This window comes from Furipterus horrens, unplaced genomic scaffold (genome assembly GCF_987537825.1).
Source record: "Furipterus horrens unplaced genomic scaffold, mFurHor1.1.pri manual_scaffold_3, whole genome shotgun sequence".
In the NCBI taxonomy this organism is placed as follows: domain Eukaryota; kingdom Metazoa; phylum Chordata; class Mammalia; order Chiroptera; family Furipteridae; genus Furipterus; species Furipterus horrens.
This window is the reverse complement of record NW_028327173.1, coordinates 76,444,687-76,459,217: the sequence shown is the minus strand read 5'-3', so window position 1 is coordinate 76,459,217 and position 14,531 is coordinate 76,444,687. Positions and strand designations below refer to the sequence as shown.

The 14,531-nt window shown below is 40.1% G+C and overlaps 1 protein-coding gene and 1 pseudogene across 4 annotated transcripts in view; one reads left to right on the top strand and one right to left on the bottom strand.

Moving 5' to 3' along the window:
- Positions 1–14,531, top strand: part of CDKAL1 (CDKAL1 threonylcarbamoyladenosine tRNA methylthiotransferase) — a 638,543-nt gene that overhangs the window by 226,556 nt on the left and 397,456 nt on the right. The window lies entirely within an intron of this gene.
- Positions 291–1,072, bottom strand: LOC150015344 (small ribosomal subunit protein eS6 pseudogene; annotated as a pseudogene).

Here is a 14,531-nt window from a genome sequence, read left to right as displayed (position 1 = left end):
TGGAGGTCAGAAGTCTTAACCCCTGTCTTACTATGCTAAAATCAAGGCTATTGGGGAGAAATGTGTTCACTTGCTTTTTTCAGCATCTATAGGCCACCCGTGTTTCCTGCTTATGATCTGTTTCTTCCATCTTCAGAGCCAGCAACATTGTATTTCTTTGTGTCTTTCAAGGTCACATCCTCCCTCTGATTCTGACTTTCCTTCTTGTAAGTGATTATATCGTGATTCATCGGGGGCACTGGAATAATACAGGATACTCTCCTTATTTATTTATTTTTTTATTCTAGTTCTTATTTATTTGTTACTCTTAGAAAACCTCATTTTTGACTGGACTCAGACTTAGAAGTAGAAGCTCTCAGAGAGGACAGCCTGTGTCTCTTGGCAATTTGTTCCTGGCGTTTTTCTTTGGCCTCCTTCATCCTCTTAGCCAAAAGTTTAGCATATTCTGCAGCCTCTTCCTTATTTTTCTTAGTACGTTGTTTCTTCAGAGCAATGCGCTGACGTTTGTGTTGCAGGACACGTGGAGTGACGAGTCGCTGAATCTTAGGTGCTTTAGTCCTAGGTTTCTTACCTTCTTTGTTCAGGGACTTTCTCACAACATACTGGCGGACATCATCTTCTTTAGAGAGGCTGAAAAGCTTGCGGATCCTGCTGGCTCTTTTGGGCCCCAGGCGCCGAGGCACAGTAGTATCAGTGAGACCAGGAATATCTTTCTCCCCTTTTTTCACAATGACAAGTTGAGAACGCTGAGGTTGGTGTCCACAATGCAACCCCGAACAGATTTGCGCTTTCGCTCTCCAGTCCTCCTGGGTCTGTAACAGGAATGGCCTTTGCTCAGCAGCAGGCGGACGCGGCCATGGGTCAAGACCCCCTGCTTCATGGGGAAACCGTGTTTGTCGTTCCCACCACTGATTCGAACCACATAACCCTTCCATTCTTCACCCAGAGCGTCAGCGGCAACTTCTGTGGCCATACGCTTCTCATAAAAGGTACGAAGTTTGCATTCATCGTCCACTTCAATGAGTTTCTGGCAGCCAGTGGCTGGGAAAGAGATGTTCAGCTTCATCCTGAGGCACCCCTACTCTCCTTATTTTAATGTCAGTGGATTCGCAATCTTAATATCATTTGCAACCTTAATTTCCTTTGGCATGCAGACTCCAAGAGTTGGGATGGGTATGAGAAGATTATAGGTAGAAAAAAGAATCTACAAAGGCATAGGGGTAGGCCATATCGTTGTTTATGAACTAGATAGTTTTGTCTGGTGTGCCTGGAGTTTTCAGTATATGAAAAGAGAAGTGTGGTAAGTTATTTTTTGTGTGAAGAATCTACACTTAATTCAGTGGTAAAGGAAAAGGAGAGCCACTGAAGTCTGCAAGAGGTGAGAAATAAACATAGCTAGACATCAGGAGGGAAATTCTGGGACCAAGTCGTAATGCATCCCGGTCAGGAAGGAGCGAGGGCCTGAAGTGGTAGTTGTGGGACTGAAACGCGAGGATGGCAGTGAGTTGTGGGGATGGTTAAGAGCACTGGCTTTGGCCTACTCCGATGAAGTTATTTGTAACCATGGATTTGGAAGTTCCAAAGAATGGTTGGGGGTAGAAATACAAGGTAAAAAAGAAACTTTAGTTGAAGGGGTGAGAGTGAATGAGGTCATGGAAGGTGATTGGTAAGTGTCTCTGGGAAACAGGAGGCAGAGGAATCGTCTGTCAAACCGTGGTCAGAGATGGAGACTTTACGACTGTGGAGTGTAATACTGTCACTGCTTCAGCTCTCTTCAGGAGAAATGGTACTGGGGTAGGTAAAGTACTTCGGCAGAGGGGGAAAATTAGAAAGCAGGTTAGAAATGAGGAAGTTTTGCTACAGGAAGATTACTTTCTGGAGGAGTTGGACTATTAATGGAGAGAGTCTTTAGGGAATAGAAAGTTTTTGTTTTGTTTGTTTTAATGTGAGCTTATTTAGTGACAGGGGTAAGGATTAGAAATATATTGTTGGGAGAAACTAAACAGGATCATGTATATAGACAGAGAGGCGAGTCTTGGAAATTATGAAGGACACTTGTGCTTCCTTAGATGTAGGAGTGAAGGACTTGAGGAAATTTAAGTGCAGAACTTACTCATTTTTCTTAAAGTTCTTCATGCTGTCAGGTAAAACAGAAGGCAGTGTTTCACTGCTGTGTCCCTTTATGCTTTAATTAATATACTACAATGTTTTGATGACACCGACTTGAGCTAGGGTCAGTTCGTCACCGGAATCTTGCCCCTCCCGTTTAGCATTTGTCAATGTTCTTTTCCTCCTTTTCTCTCTGTGGCATTGATGCTCAGTTGTTATACTACCTATGTATTTTCTTTCCTTCTTTTTCTCCAGTCACTGAAAGGGAAACTTGATTGAGGCTCCAGGGCCTTGGGGTTTAGGCTGAAGGCTGCCCTGCAGGCCCAGGAGGTGGTGGAGGGGCCTTATGTAACCGTCCCCTGGTGGGGCAGGTGGTTGACTGGGCCGCACGTCTTCTTGCAGCAGCTCACGGCACAGGGCTGCAGGGGGCATGACGCTTGAGGCAGATCATCTTGTGGCAGCTGTACTTCTGGGCGAGCTGGTGGAGGGAGGGACTCGATGTTCCGCCCCGCAGACAAAGCCCCAAGTGCAGGGTGGACTCTCAGAGTGGGGTAGTCTGAGAGAGTGGCCATCCTCCAGCTGTTTGCCCACAAAAACCAGATGCTGCTGGGCGGGCAGGATACCCACCTTGTCTTGATTTTAGCTTTGACACGCTCAGTGGTGTCAGTGGGCTCAACCTTGAAGATGTGGGATGGTCCTGCCAGTCAGGGCCTCACAGACACCTGTATCTCTGCATCATCTTGGGAGGCTGCTCCCCATCTCCTTGAGAAGCTACCCTGTGTATTCTCCATAAAATGAAAGCCATGTCATGTTAGAGTCTAATGAAATATCTGGCCAAAAATAATGATTTCTGTGGTAAAGATACGAAATCTGAAGATTCATGCCAGTGCTTCATCCTTCTTATTAAATTGTTGGAGTAAGATCAGTGTTCTAATGCACACGAGAGGGTATGTGTGGATATTTGCAAAGAGAGGTGTACACCCAGTGCTGTGATCAAGATGGCAGGGAGCCAACACGTACATTAACAAAAGAACTGAGCTGAGGTTGAAAACTCAGTTTTTGTCAGAGTCCCATTTGTGTAATCGCCTTATATTTCTGAGCACTGAGACTGGAGTCTGGAAACAGAAAGGGATAAAAATAAAAATATCAGAAATTGGGCCCTAAAGAAAACCTGTGCTTTATTATGCCTTCTCTGTCACTATTAAAGTCATCACTTTTGACAATACTGTGGCAACTTTCGTTGTTCCAAAGACAAGAGTTGAGTTCTGATATAAGTCATATCATTTTTTAGGTACTACTATCAGATTATCTCTAGTCTGAAGGATAATCCTCCCCTGGGCTAAACACATCTTAGAAAAATACTGTCTAACCCTGTAATACTTTACTGATACATTTTCTTTTGAAATTTATCTCGTCTTTTTTGTTATTTGCTATTTGTCAGACATAGAATGTGGTTTATGGGAACCCTTAAGGGGAATCTAATTTTCTTTGAGATTATGTACTTAAACTTATTATTATGTTTAAAAGTATCTGTTACTTTTTCTCCCCTGTAACATCTTAGCTCTTGGAAAACAAACTAACTTGCATGTTTTCACTTTCTTTCTGTAATGTCCAGAATTTATGAGTCCCTATTTTAGTGCTAGTTACATAGGTGCTCTCTAAATATTTGAATGAATGGATGAACAAGAATGTAAATTTATTTTACATAAGTGAAGTTGTTTTTTTTTTTTTTTTTTTTTTTTAAGTATATTTTATTGATTATATTGTTACAATAGTTCCAATTTTTTTTCCCCTTTGCTCCCCTCCGCCCAGCACCCCCCTTCCCCAACAATCCCCTCTCCAAGTCCATGCCCATGGGTCGTACATACAAGCTCTCCCGCCTCACCCTTTCATATATTCTTCTTCTTCTTTTTTTAAAATTAATTAATTAATTAGTTAAATATTTTAACAATAAAAAATAACAATTCCTCCCTCTCAGACTTAAGACCCTTTACAATCTTATAAAGGACAATGGATGAAGGTCTCGGGCTCCTCTAGCTGCTTCAAGCTGGACATGGTCGTCGTCCTACCTACCCGTGGGTCAAGAAATCCCTAATAAGAGTGGGGATGTGGAGGGGAGGGTGGCCTTCCCACAAGGGGAAGGATCGTGCAGACTCCAGGTTGGTTGGCTGTCTCTGGACAACGGCATGCTTGGTTTGACAGGCTGGCATCCTTGTTGTATTCTGGGGGCAACAGGGTTAAAGGACATCATTTAATCCGTAACCACTAGATGACAAAAGACAGGTATTAATTTTTCAATGTCCCACATTAGGGAAAAGAAGGGCTTCTTTGGAGGAAGGTGTGCCAGGTACATCTCACCTGTCCAAAACCCTTTTGCCCATTATACTTATTTTGGACTGAGGGAAATATTTTAGGTTTCCCCCATCTCAGGCCTCTGGGCTTTTTCTGTCCAAGCCATTAGGATAGAAAAGAGAAACCAGTTTTAAAGTGAAGCCCACAGACCACCCCGTTCTTCACCCACCCAGCCACTTAGTTCAGCCAAACCATTGAGTCTCAGGAGGCAGCAATGCAGACAGGATTAAGTGAGGCCTATGCATACAGATAATCACTCAGGTAATGAGATTGTAGGCTTATGCCCTTTGAAAACAGAAAACACATGTTAATTTATGTAACATAACCCACATACAAGTCTCTAAATCTGTAGGACTGTCTTATCGGAAGGAAAATCCTTGTCCTTCTAATATTCACTGAACTTGCATTTCTATTCCTTATATTTTTATTCCCCCCCCACTAAAAAATTTTCTGTTTGTTTGTTTTTCCACTACAGTTGTCTCACTTTTTTTCCCCCTCTTGCTTCCCTGCACCCTGCCCCCCCCCACAGTCAGTCCCCACCCAGTTGTCCATGTCCATGGGTCATTCATACATGTTCTTTGACTAGACCCTTCCCCTTCTTACCCCTTCCCTCCCTCCCATCTCCCCCTTTGTTACTGTTAGTTTATTCCTTGTTTACATACCTCTGGTTCAATTTTGCTCATTTGTTTGTGTTGTTCATTAGTTTCCTGTAACAGGTGACAGCATAAGGTAATTTTCTTTTGTTGCCTGGCTTATTTCGCTAAGCATGATTCTCTCTAGTTCCAATCATGTTGTTGCAAATGGTAGAAGTTCCTTCTTTCTTTCAGTACTTATTCATTGTCATTTTCCCCCTTTGTACTCGTGTTCCTCTCTGTCTCTCTGTTTCTTCATCTTCTTAAAGCAGACCCTTTAGCATCTCTTGCAATGCTGGTTTGGTGGAGATGTATTCTTTTAGCCTTCTTTTGTCTTGGAAACTCCTTATTTCACCTTCCATTTTGAATGAAAGCCTTGCTGGGTAGAGTATTCTTGGTTGTAGGCCTTTGTTTTTCATTGCTTGGAATATTTTTTGCCATTCCCTTCTGGCTTGTAGTGTTTCTGCTGAGAAATCTGATGATAGCCTTATTGGAGCTCCCTTGTATGTTATTAGTTGTTTCTCTCTTGCTGCTTTTAGGATTCTCTCTTTGTCTTTGAATGTTGGCATTTTAATTATGATGTGTCTTGAAGTGGGCCTGTTGGGGTTCATCTTCATTGGGACCCTCTGTGCTTCCTGGACTTGCGTGACTCTTTCTCTCGTCATGTTAGGAAAGTTTTCTGTCATTAGTTTTTCAAAGAGGTTTTCTATCCCTTGCTCTTCTTCTTCTCCTTCTGGAATTCCTATGATACGGATATTATTACGTTTCATGTTGTCCTGCAGCTGTCTTAGAACCTCTTCAGTCTTGTTCAGTCTTTTTTCATTTTGTTGCATTGTCTGGGAGTTTTTGTGTAGGTTGTCCTCCAGCTCGCTGATCCGATCTTCTGCTTCCTCTAGCCTGCTTTTAATTCCTTCTACTGTGTTCTTCAATTCAGAGATCGTATTTTTCATTTCCTCCTGGCTCTTATTGATAGCTTCTATGTCCTTTTTCATGCTCACGTAATTTTCTGTGAGTTCCTTGTAGTTTTTCTGGAGTTCTTTGAAGTTTCCGCTGAGCTCATTCAGCTTCTCCATAATCCATGTTTTGAATTCCATATCTGATAGTTCGCTCCCCTCTATTTCATTTAGCACTCTTTCTGGGGATTCTACCTTTCCTTTTGATGGGAGGTTGTTTCTCTGTCTCCCCATTTTTTTGACTCCTATTGTTTGTTGGTGCTTCTTGGAATGATCTGCACTTCCTGGATCTGCCTCTGGTGGCGTCAGATCATGTACCAGTCTGGCCCTAGGCAGCCTGTTGGAGACTTCCAGGGATCTACTGCTGTTGTCTGTCTTCTTTGATTGTTAATCTATTCAATCTGTGATTAGCTGTCAGGCTTAAGGACTGTGGGTGTGGCAGCTTAATTCCTGTAGGCAGGGCTTTTGCTTCCCCTCAGGCTGACGCCACTTGGAGGGGAATGGTCTACCCGCAGTACTGGGGATGAGTCAGCACTGGGACCCAGTCAGCTGCTCCTCCAGTTCTCCCCTCAAAGCCACCGTGCCAAATTCTCCCCAAGTGTCTCCAGTCCTCTCTGCCTTCCCTCTGCTTGAGCCCAGGGTAAGTGGTGGCCAAAATATTTTCGTATGTGATCCACTTAAGAGCTCTTTTTCTCCTGCTGTTTCTCTCCGGCTAGCAAGAAAGCCTGTGGCTTTTCGCTTTTCACAGCTGATACTATTTTACTTTCCACTCTGTCGCTGTAGGCTGGGAAGCCCAGCTGGGGGTTTAGACCCTGCCCTTCTCAGGGGGAATCCCCGGCTGCTGAGCTGTTTCTCAGCCCCTTCAGCTGCCACCCGTGGGAGCCCAGCCAGCCCTTCCACGTCTCCGCACTCCCTACCGGTCACGTTGTGATGTAGCGGCCTTTTCTGTCTCTCCGTGGTTATAAGACTTCTCTCCAGCTGGTGTTCGGTTCGTTATTCCAGATGATTTCTCCAAAATTACATTGTAAATCCAGACTAGTTCTAGGAGGAAGTTAGTGTAGCTTCCACTTACTCCTCCGCCATCTTGTTTCTCCTAAGTGAAGTTGTTTTTAGAGAAATATAATTATTAATAATAACATTTTGTTATCCTTCTGGTTCTAATTATTAAACCATTAAATAGTTATTAACTACATACAATCATAATACATTTGAAAATATAATTATTATGTGCTTACCATATTATCAGGTATTGTGTTAGATATTATGATATATACAAAGATAAACATTTCCCAGGTCAACAAGTAACTAACATCGACTGAATCCAAACTGGCAGTTATGAACATAGAGTTAATTGCAGCTCCTGTGTGGGGAAGATTTGGATCTCATTCTATTCCATATTCAGGGCAATGCTGTTAGGTTCCAGCATGGCCCTCTTTCTAGGCAGTGACTCTTCTGACCTCTGAATTTAAGAGCTTTGAGATACTTGGGTATCCTCTCACTGACCCTCTAGGAGATGCAGTGGCTACAACACAGTAAAAAGATTTTCTACTGTTATTGTCAGTGCACAGTGGAAAATATAAGTCTCAAATGCTGTCTTTTTATGTTACTCTTAAATTGTAGCTTTTCAGAAAATTATATCCTTTAAAAAAATTTTTTTTGAAGTATTTAACTAGAAGTACTCTTAAAAAGAATTAAATTTCCAAAGAGATCCTGTTAGAAGTTTGAATATATGTGGGACCATCCTTACACTAAGGTGAATCTTTTAAATATTTTTGAAGATAAAATTTGGGATATTTTATATTATAATCTCTTTGAAATGACTATATATTACTCTATTCAAAACTGATTCTCGAGTCTTTATATCTTAACATGGTGTCAAGAAATAAAGTACTCATAGTTTTTCAGTGCATGCCATACTGTTGTTCACATATCCTGATCATACAAGAATAAACCACGGTCCTGTTCTGGATCTGCTCTCTTGAGGATAGCTTCTTCAGCCTTGGTGCCATCCTCAGAGATAGCTGTTAGAAGATCATGATACCTCTCTCCAAGAGTCACTATCTTAGGATAAAACATTTTCCTAAAATAATTCAGCATACTTTAGTCACACAGTTATTTTAAAATTATGGCTCAATATTACTTTACAAATTAACCTAAGCCAATTTTGTCATATATAGCTTGTAGGTTTTTTTTTTAAATAGAGAATAATAGGTGCCAATGAGCATAAGTTGCTTCCCTATAACCCAGCTGTCAGATTATAATGAAAGCAAGACTCAGTCCAAAATGTGCAATAAGAATTTATTAAGCAAGGTGGTACAGGCCAGCTGTTTTTGTAAGCTTAGTGAAGACCTAATTCTCTGTCCTACCGGTGATTAACTCAAACCTTGCATGAAAAGTTCACTTTAGCCAGATGAGACAATATCGTCAGCTTTAGGCAGCCAGAATCCTCTATATAGCATCTAGCATGAGGTTAGGTTAGGGACCAAGCCAGAATTATATTCTTAGTGGTTCAAGCCAGTGCTACCCAACAGTGGTCTGGACTAGTGCTGGGTTATTAACTATTGATGACAAGTATAGAAATTGAGAACAAACATCTTACAAATGTTTAAGGCAGTTTACCATTACTGTAGTGTCTTGTAATTTATTTTCATTGTATTTTACAAAAAAAAATTGGTTTACAAGAAGTTGGAAACAAAAATTCTGGTCTAGATAGTTTGAGATATACTGGCCTTGGCCAGTGTGGTGCTTTAAAGTTCTTTACCCTACTCTGGAAAATATTTTAGCTAATTCACTTTACTTTATCATGCTATGATTTCACTAATGAAATCCCATGCCTACTATCTTTTTTGGTACTAGTTAACCACCTGTGATTAGTAGTTAACTACTACTTTCACAAGTGAAAATTTATTTATTTATTATGCTAATTTGCAAAGCGTCTGCTTTTGACTAAAGATAAAAGATAGCTAAAACTTAACCAGTACTTTCTGAAAGGCAGCCTTTCTGATGAAATATTAGCAAAGAGACTAGTTTTAGAGTTGTAGCTTGAGTTTGGGGATTATAACTGTTCTTTTGGCACATCCCTGGGTTGAGTAGAGACCTATTGTTATTCTTGTTTTTCTGTAAGCTTATGGGGTCCAGAATCTTCTCTCTTAGCCATGAGCCTGGAATGTGTCACCAGCCTATTCTGGAAAAGGAACTAGATAGAGTCCATGGTATATTGGAGAGAGCTCTGTGCTTGGGGTTTTGAGTCAGAGACACTTATTTTCTAGCTGTGTGATATAATAAATTAGATAATCTCTTACAGGTGACCTCCTTTCTAACATGGACATATGCTAAGTACTGTGTGAATGGTCTAACACATTATGGGCACTTTAATAAGTGTTTTCCTTAGAATTTTGATGTTGCTGTATTCCATAGTCTGCCCCAAATCTCCAACACCCCTTTCTTTCTTTCATCCTTTCTACTATTTAGGCAAGAAAGTTGAATTTACATTCAGGAGTTTATCCAATTTATCACTAACCCATCAGTTTTCTACTTGTTCAGTTTTAAGTGAATGCAAAATATACTTAAGAAGTTAATCTTAGTTTCACCCATGACTTTTAGTACAGTGTCTTGCTGCAGTATTCACTCCATAAATATTTTGGTATTTCAGTGACAGCAGTGTTACTTAAGTGCAGAAAGGTTTTTTCTGGCTGAGCTGGAATATAATTCTAATTACTGCTCTTTTGCTATAGATGATGATTTTGTAGGGAAAAAAAGAATATGTTAATTTGGACTATGAATGAAGTCAGACTTGTCTCGAACAATTAAATGTGTGAAATTGAAATATTTGTGGTAATTTTGAATTAGTTACATTTTTAGCTTTATCCAAAAACTAGTTATTCTGAAATTTTCAGCTTTTTTGGTGTTTCCAATGAAATCTCCAAATACCTTATTTTCACTGAAATATTACACAAATGAAATTTTAAAGTAATCTTATTTTTAGTTTATTATAAAACTGTATATGGAAAAAATCATTCATCAGAACAGTGGATGGCACTATTGGCTCATAGCTGTGAAGTAATTATTGTTAAGTTGCAGAGGTTTCAAATGCTCGTCTAATGAATGCCTTTAAATTAGTGGCTCTGTTAAAAGCTTTGGGCAGTATTAGAGTGGGGGATTTAATCTTAAATTCTGGAAATTCTTTTTTATGTAATCATTATTTTATATAAGCTTTGAAATGAATTCAAATTCTGGCAAGTTATAAGGTATCGTCGGCAGCCGTCCATCTCGAGAGACGATGGTGTAGCTTCTTAAGAGTCTATCTGCACCGCCGAGAATGGCTGTGCAGTCCGACTCGGGAGTGACACGGTATCTGTCTCCTCCCGTGTTGAATCGACATCTTGCGATGACGCTGGAGTGTCCTCTCCAGTGAAGCTGAAGCTACAGAGCCTGGGCAGGGTGATATGGAGGGTCTGCTGTTGCCCATGCAGCAGACCTCCCCTCTCTTCGCAGCTGAAGGGTCCAAGGGAAAGACGGAGTCAATACAGCTTGGCTTCAGGTGCGCCGCAGGAGTTGCCGGTGTTGACTACAACGTCAAACCGCCTTAGGGACTCCGGCTCCGGATTTTCTGTCGGAGTTTACTCCCTTAGCCTTTCCCCTGAAGAGGTATGCCGCAAGGCAGCGGAGGTTTTTTGGAGTCAGAGTTTTCCTTCTCTGATGTGCCCTGACTGGAAGATCGAACCAGCGACACTTAGCTCGCAGGCCGACGCTCAATCCATTGAGCCAAACCAGCCAGGGACAGTTATAAGGTATACCATTGTATTAACTTAAAAATGCATCTTGTTTACCTCTTTTCTGATAAACAAAATTATTTAGTTTCGGGAAGGGAGAATAACTTTGAATTTCAATAAAAAAGCAAAAATTAAAAGATACTCAAATTTAAGCACACAATTAAAGAAACCTTAGATTGAAGTTGAGTAGGATGGCTAACACTTTCTTTAGGTTGGTTCATAGGTTATATGGTAAGGATATACATTAATTAGAAGTGGTAATAGGTGCTCTTACAGTTTAGAAAGTTTGTTGTTTTATTTCATGTGTACAAGACCTCTTTGTCTGACTTTTAAGAACACTAAACAGCCCTCTTTCTGAACTTTCATTTATTCAACAAGTGTGGTGGTTGAACACTTACTTGCTAAGTGCGGAGGATAGAAAAATGCATTCATATGGTGTCTGCCATTGAGAATCCTCCAGGATAGAGAGTGAAACAGGCACAAAGCAATTGAATTATAACATTGTAAGTACAATGGTACAGGAGTAAACACAGTTATCTCAGGACCATGATGGATTGTTTGAATGAGTTAGAGAGGACTCCTATAGGAAGTAGATATTTTGGCCATGTTTCAAGTTTATCTCATAGGTGGGTTCAAAGGCAAGTTAAGCCTTCATCCCCCTATGAGTAGTGGTAGTGGTATTGAAGTATAAAAGACCATGTCTTGTATGAGAATGAGTGTGGGTCAGTGTGGTCGTGTTTTGATAATGGAATAGTAGGAGAAATGTTAGAACAAGGTAGTGTTAGAACAAGGTAGCTTGAGGTTACTTGAGTTCAAACTGAGCCTCATCATTTTATCATTTGCTGGGTGACATTGTAAAGGTTTCAGTTTTCTCATCTATAAATGGGGATGTATTAGTCTTATGAGAAGTAAAAGAGGTCATCTGTTTAACACAGTGCCTGGCTCAGAGTATCTGTTCCAACATAATTATTATTAAGTTTATTACCATCACAATTCTGCAGAAGACAAACCTTAGGATTAATTACATTGCAGTTTGCTTAAGACCATGGAGCAGTAAGTATCAGAGTCATGACTTGAATCACGATGTCTAACTAATTCTTTTTCCAATAAAACACAGGTGACTTCCATCCCAGTTTGCTATCCTTGCATTGGAATTGTAGTTAGTTGAAAGGAAAGCCAGGAAAAGCTAAAGTTTGAGGCTAATGTACAAAACAGCCTACTAAACTTGAGAAAGATGCTTTGGGCCCCGGATTTTTCACAAAGAGAATGGAAAAATGGAGGTGGACTAGGAAAATTTGTACTGTTTACTTTTTTAAATAAAGATTTTATTTAGTTTTAGAGAGAGGAGAAGGGAGGGGGAAAGAGAGGGAGAGAAACATCAATCAGTTGCCTCTTACACACACCCCACCTGGGGACTGGGCCTGCAACCCAGGTATGTGTCCTGACCAGGAATTGAACTGGCAAACTTTCGCTTTGCAGGACAATGCTCAACCAACTAACCCACACTGGTCAGGGCTCACTGTATTATTTTATTGTACTGTATTAGATCCCTCTTGAGATTCATTATTAATTCAGTGGAATGGTATTTGAGTTATTCTATTATCAGGTTTGAAGGATGGGACTGCTAAATCATTTGGCTTTAGAGATAGATGACTGTTGTACCCTCCTGTATTATCATTATCTTTTTAACCAGTACTGAGTTTGGGTGCATGAAGATGAATTGCACTTGGAGGGCATGGTGGGCATAAATGGTTGTATGTATCCAAAGAGATAGCATCTGTCAATTTTCCTGCTGCTTCAAGAAAACTTATATTCTAGCTCCATCAGGAAGGGAAAAAATATCCCCAAACTGTGTAGCCCAACTTTAAGTAAGTATATTTGGATACACATGTGATTGTGGATAAAGGCCTGCCAGTTTTTTCAGAACAAAAATAATATAAATCTCATTTATTTTTGAAACTACTTTGCTCTTATTTTACTTCATCTCAGCATGGTACATCAGTTGTTTTACTTTTTCTAACCCTGACAAAGCAAAATGTTTTGTTTGGATTTTTTAAAAGGCAATAGTTCATGTAGTTAAGACCTCATTTACTTTATCTGATGAAGCAGTCTCTGAAGAATGTCTATTTTTCTGTAAATCCACTAAGAAAACTGGGTTTAAGGCAAGGTCATTCTGTAAAATCCTTATATCTGTTTTTAAACAATGTGTGTAGCTTTGTGCTTTGTAATGTATACAACGAGGTCTGTCCAGAAAGTATCCAGCCACGTACAATGAAAAATAGAGACATTTATTGACGAAGATACAAGATACAGGAAACATTGTATATAGGACAGTGGCACCTTAGTCTCCTTTAAAGTAGGCACCTTGGACCTCACACAGTTCTCTCAGTCACCATCAGCTGCCCTGTCCTCTTTTTCTGAATCTCACTGATGGTTTGAAATTTCTTTCCTTTCGAAGGTGATTTAAATTTTGGGAAAACCAGAAGTGGCAGGGCACCAAATATGGGCTGTAGGGGGCCTGAGTCACCTGGGTGATTTGATGTTTCAGCAAAACACTCTGCATGAGATGTGAGTGGGTGCATTGTCCTGATGAAGCTGCCAGTCACCAGCTGTCCATCGCTGTGGACTTCTGAATCATCTGAATAGTTTCTGTGGAGGAATGTTCAGGCTTCATGTAAAATTTAACGCAGATTCCTTGTTCTACAAGGAATGCAACAGCCACACAGTACACATGCTCACTCAAAGGCATCTACCACCCCCACTGACTAGTACAGTGAAGTCATTGTTCATGCATGTACATTCCAGTCCACTCTCCTTGGCTGCCAGGTTACATCAATGTTGCATATACCATTCTTTTTGTATTAACAATGGTTGGACTTTTTTTGAGCAGACCTCATATTTTTGTGGTTCTTTTTAGGTTATCCTTAAAACAAATAATAATTGTTAATAATTGTGAGAGACATTATGGGTTTAGGGAAATCTTTATACCTTGTAAGGTACCTTTTATGTATTTTTCGAACACTGTTTTTGAGAAAAACACATACTGTGTGAAATGGCATTTCTAGTCTGTTCTCCTTCTCCACGTCCCTCGTCTCTGTTTTTCTTTTTTCCTCCACCCACATCTATATAAATTTATGAGAGCAGGGTAGGTAAGGATAGATTTATTTTAATAAAATTTTTAATTTATTTATTTTAGAGAGAGGAAAGGGGGGGAGAGACAGAGACACAGAGACATTGATTTGTGGTTAACTTATTTATGTATTCATTGGTTATTTCTTTTATGTGCCCTGACTAAAGATTGAACCCACAACCTTGGCCTATTGGATGGCACTCCAACCAACTGAGCTACCAGGCCAGGGCCTAGATTTATTTATTAGGACCATACATAGCCCCTTGTGACAGCGAGATACATACCCAATCATGACTGGTGGTCTACTTTTTTCAGTAGTTTGTTCACACATTCATTTGTTTATTCTTTGTAGTCATTCACTCATTTATTCGATGAACATTTGGGAATATCTGTATGTACTAGATACTCTAGCAAGTGCAATAAAAGAAACAGGGCTTATCTATTTTATTACTGCCCTTGAGAGTCTCACAGTCTAGTATACTTTAGTTAACTGGTAAATAATTCTATTTTAGTCTTCATAGGAGATAATAATCAATTCTTTTTATATGTGTGAGACTTAAAGCTTTTATACCTAGAAATGACC